This window comes from Leptidea sinapis, chromosome 15, assembly GCF_905404315.1.
Source record: "Leptidea sinapis chromosome 15, ilLepSina1.1, whole genome shotgun sequence".
Taxonomy (NCBI): domain Eukaryota; kingdom Metazoa; phylum Arthropoda; class Insecta; order Lepidoptera; family Pieridae; genus Leptidea; species Leptidea sinapis.
The window spans coordinates 3,909,603-3,915,182 of NC_066279.1; the positions used below are offsets into that span (position 1 = coordinate 3,909,603).

Consider the following 5,580-nt stretch of genomic DNA (forward strand, 5'->3'; position numbering starts at 1 on the left):
AACAAGCAGGAAGACAATGGTTCTTAAGATATATGAGAAAGTGTTGGAAATCAGATTTAAGAATTCTTCAGCGGATCCTTGCTTGTATATATTAGAAAAAGGAGGAGAAAAGCTGTTTGCAAACATTTATGTGGATGACTTAATACTAGCATATAAATCAGAAATGTTGTTACGAGAAGTCAAAACAAAACTGCAAAAAGTTTTTGAGTTACGAGATATGGGTTCACTCCATCATTGCCTGGGCATACAATTCACCCATGTAGGGGGAGAAATAACATTGTCACAGGAGAATTATATTGAAAATTTAATAAATAAGTTCAACATGGCTGAATGTAAGTAAGCCAGTGTCAACGCCCATGGAGACTGGTCTGAAACTGGAGAAGGGTAATGGACTCACAGAGATGGAGAATATACCATCCCAAATGTTAATTGGATCTCTAATGTACCTCGCTGTAGCCACAAGACCAGATAATATAATGTTTGCTTTTAGTTATTTGAGCCAATATAATACATGTTTTGATAATCATTGTAATTTCAACCAGGCTGTTATATAGTTGTGTCCGTCGTTTGATATAAAATCGTGCAGTTTTAAACTTTTATTGATTTTGAAAATCAAAAAGTAAAACAATGGGTGTACCTGCTGGTAATGCTGAAAACGGAAAGAAAATCTTTGTACAGAGATGTGCACAATGCCATACAGTTGAAGCTGGTGGTAAACACAAAGTAGAACCCAATCTGCATGGATTCATTGGACGCAAGATTGGTCAAGCGGCCGGGTTTTCATACTCAGATGCTAACAAGGCAAAAGGTATCACTTGGAACGAGGACACCCTCTTCGAATACTTGGAGAACCCTAAGAAATAAATACCAGGAACCAAGATGGTGTTTGCTGGCTTGAAGAAGGCAAATGAACGTGCAGATCTAATTGCGTACCTCAAAGAAGCTACTAAGTAACTTCGACAAGTTTAGGAAATTATTATAAGAAGCATATTCCAGTCGTTACTGGAACCAACTTCTTATTTCTTAGCCCAATCAGTATCATCTCTTATTTTAATGTATTTATTATTCATCCACTTAAATGACAAAATACAATTGGTATTTAATATGAATATCAAATAAATAATGCAAAACCACTGTGTGTGTGAATGTTATTACGTTGTCATGCTTATAAAAAGTTGTAATTAATTTATAAAGTTGTTTTCTTATATTAAATAATGGTGAATGCACTGATTTGCTCATATTCTACTGCTGATACTCTGCTCTATCTCATATAACAAACACCTTAAGGAGATGGGAATGGCTGAAAACTAGCGCTGCATGAAAACTATTATTTTTATAAATTTATATGACGAGGAAAGAACCTCTGTATTGTTTTTAAGAGGTGAGACGTCATTACTATTGCCATCACAATTGCTATCATGCTGAAGATCACTCATTGACTCATTGGTTCTAAAGAAAAGTGTGTTGTAGTATTTGCGCCGATATATTTTATTTTATTATTTATTGAATTATTTTATTATTATTTCGAGCAGCATAAGCTGAGCCTACTCCCCTTTGGTCTTAATGTACGTTTATAATAAGTTGATTTTGTTTATTTAAATTTACTTCAAGCCAATAAATTTCATTATTATTATTAAAACTGAACTCTCACAGCTCAGAAATCAAAATAACAAATTTTAAATATTACAAATACCTACAGACAGATATCCAAATATTGAAAATTACTATCTATTCCAGAACTTTCCTTGCGACCAATGGACGTAGGAAGGTATTTATGACGCGTATTTCACGAGCGACTGGCGATGCCCTGCAAATCATTTCCGCCTTTCTGTACTCCTTTGACCTTATTTCGCTAGAAATTCCAACAAGTTTAGAATTTTATTTGTAAAAGAGTGGCGAGCGTCCGTTTCATTACGTCGCATTCTGACTATCATTTAAAGTGAGTATTTTTATTAACGAAAATAAGGGACGAGCAGGACGTTCAGCTGATGGTAATTGATACGCCCTGTCCATTACAATGCAGTGCCGCTCAGGATTCTTGAAAAACCCCAAAAAATCTGAGCGGCACTACAACTGTGCTCGTCACCTTGAGACATTAGATGTTAAGTCACATTTGCCCAATCATTTCACTAGCTACGGTGCCCTTCAGACTGAAACGCAATAATGCTTACACATTACTGCTTCACGGTAGAAATAGGCGCCGTTGTAGTACCCATAATCTAGCCGGCATCCTGTGCATAGGAGCCTCAAAAGTGAGAGGAAAAGTCACAAAAAACTCAAAGAAAATTTAAATATTATAAATTTTAAGCATATAATACAGTAAATAATATATTCATTTAAGTAAACAATGAATTATTTCATAAGTTATAATTTTATAATATTTCGTTTTGACATTGTACACTTCTTTCCCATGTAAGCTTTCAGTATGAAAAATTAACAGCTTCCTTACCTGACGCATAATTGTTCTAAACTTCCTGCTTAGTAAATAATAAATAAGAATAATATTCCTCTGGAGAAAATATTTTTTATATATTCTTTATAACCTTCCAAAGCTCATTTATCTCAGGCTTTGTCATCTCTTATCTGGTCCAATATTACACAGAAAATAAACAGTTAAATTGGTTCGAAATTTAATTTCATTGATGACGTACGCTCTCGTACGGGTATCAGGTGAGATACATTACGTTCTGTCTATTTTAATTGAGGCTTGCCCGTTTCATGCAATTAATTTCTGGAGAGCCATTGAAATAGACGACCGAGGCGACGTTTGCTATGAACAATTAAATGATGCATTATGTCAGTTTGCGGTACAGCATAAATAGTTTCTCTACTATAATAGGAAATCTTGTTCATTGAGTCATAGGTTCGAGTATAGTACTTACTTCACACACTCAAATCAAATCAAAATTATTTTATTACATAGGTTAATCAAATTACATGTCATTTATTTTCATACAGCTCATTCGGAAGGCAGATTTTCTTAGAGAAGAATGAGCAAGAATCTCTTAAGGTTGCTCTTTTCAAAATAGATTAGGTATTTCAAATTTTTATTTTCAATTCAATTAACAAATTATGTCAATTACAATATATGCAAAGTGATGCAGCAAAAATACGGAAACGTCAAGTGCTAAATGGCTTACACGAGTAAATAAAAAAAATCAAATTAATAATTTAAAACACAAGAGTTATTGACAACAGTGGATGTATCAATCCACACATACCGTAAATAAGGCATTATGCGAGCACTCGATTATGAGGCACTTTTAGTAGCAATTATTAAAAAAATAGCTTAATTTTAAAATAATTAAATAAAAGAAATAAAAAAAACATGAATCAGACCTCCTGGTAACAGGGCCATCCAGCCACCACAAGTAGCCTGTTCACGAGCATCAAAAATAAAGTTTAAGTTGATAATCATTTACCAATACCAGTTGAGCTATAGCGTTTTGTGCCCTAATCTATTTATAGTTTTACGATTTCTATCACACAATAACTGTGTACTTTTAGCTTTTTGTTCGGGTTTATAGAGTACATGAGATTTTCCACATTTAAGTCCCAGCATAACATGTAAGAAATCCGCCAATATTTAAAAATACCAACCAAATTTTCGTGGCCAAGCGCTACTTCAAAAATTACAAGGGGTTCGTTCCAACCATCTCATTCGATCCTGCCACTGATTATGAGTAAGTATTTAAATTATTATATTGACAATATTAAAATACGGATGTTTTATATCCATTATAAACTTAATAACAATAGGCAAAGAAATATGTATATCTTTTGTAAAGACTTATTATCCACATGATTATAGATAATATCAGCAGATTTCAAGTTTCTTTGAAGCTTCTGAAGTTTCTGAAGCTAGCTCTCAAAGCAGCTGAGCTTTGTCAAAACTGTATGAAGTATTCATTAGAGTCGAGTTCCCTCATTTTGTTTGATAGCAAGCGAGTTACTACGGTAGAGACTTTTCTTTACCCCACCTTTTGATAGATATAATTGAAGAATATTTTACAGTTTAATCATATTCTTTTGAGATAATATAATACTTCTGTGATCAATTTCTTTTAATTATCTTTGCTCTATGATCATAATTGTCTTTCATCTCACCCAAATCTGTTATTGTAACAGTTTACAAATAGTTGGCTGCCCCCTAGCCCCTACCCTAGTAATGCCCAATTGCTGAATTGTGGTGAAATATATATTTAACTTTGAATTCTTTTCGATTCACGCGAAATTAATATAATATTCAAACGAAATTTGGTAGCGGCTCGCTAACTTTGCTGAAATTGTCGAAATGAAACTTTTGTAGTATCACAAGCGGTCACCCTCGCTTATATTTGCTTACGTGGCAGTTATCTCTGAAACGTTCGTTTCGTTTTGTTCACAATATCGTAGGCATAGATTTTTATGTCCAGATAGTCTCTTGCTGTGAGGCGTATGATAAAAGGTTAATTGCTTTAGAGTGCATGACTTACACTCGCAATACGTTAATAATTTTGTTTTAGTGTGCGTGCGTTTTTTTTAATAGAGTTTAACAGTTAGCTGCTGTTTCTCTCAACGTATTCACTGCTGTCATAACAGCACAGCAGAAAATCTGACTCTCTAGACGTATAAATTGTCTAATCGTTGATTTTATTTTAATTTGTATCACCGACATTTATTTTCTATAATCAAAAAGTCTTAGTTCTCCTGTAAAATGCACTATCTGTGCGTCGGACAACAGATTGAGAAATGTACTTCTAAATTTGTATTTCTAGGCGCCCTGAACAGTAAAGTACCGTCATAAATGCAATTTGCGAAATAATTTAAACATTCGTAACTTTCAATAGAAAATATTTTAGCACCGACTTGAAATTAAGCGATGTAAACTAAATTGAATATATTTAAAATTTTATACAAATTACGGATTCTAATGTGGAACTGTAATTTCATTTGTTTGTAATTATGAGAATTGAGGACGGCTTTAGGGCTGTCACACTCATACCAATTATATCACAATGAATACAAACATGGACAATTCATGATACTGTTTTATTTATGAAAACACCGTTATTTTATCAATTACAAATTAATATTTTGTTAACAAAAAGTACCTTCTCACGACATGGAAGAAATAAAGAATAGAAATACGAATCGTTTTAAAGTCTTCGATGTGGACGTCATGCGTTAGAAGAATCTAGTCAACTATAACAAATATATTTGGTGGACCGTAGATACAGTCAGAATAAACGCAATTTAGAGTATTTGCAAGAATATTTTAGACTTCCTCTGGTTTCGCGTTCAAGTCACACTAATGTTTTCAATTCGTACTGTCACACAATATTTTAAAAGGCTTTGAGCTAAAGCATTGTATACTGTATAATTGTTTCAAAATCAGCCCCTTTCTTATGTCTTCTCAAATTAAAATTAGTTGTCTCAGGCTTAGAGATATGTATTGAAAATTGTGTTCTTGCCAATCAAGAAAAAACACGACGTAACACACTTTTTCTTTTATGCATTAATGCAATTTTATTCTATAACTATTTTAGGTTTAGTATTGTCACATAATAAATAATTAAATGTAATAAATTTTATCATTTC

The 5,580-nt window shown here is 33.0% G+C and overlaps 1 pseudogene; it reads left to right on the forward strand.

Annotated features, from left to right (window-relative positions):
• The first annotated feature begins 526 nt into the window (after window positions 1-526).
• On the forward strand, window positions 527-1,131 carry LOC126968433 (cytochrome c-like; annotated as a pseudogene).
• Window positions 1,132-5,580: the final 4,449 nt, after the last annotated feature.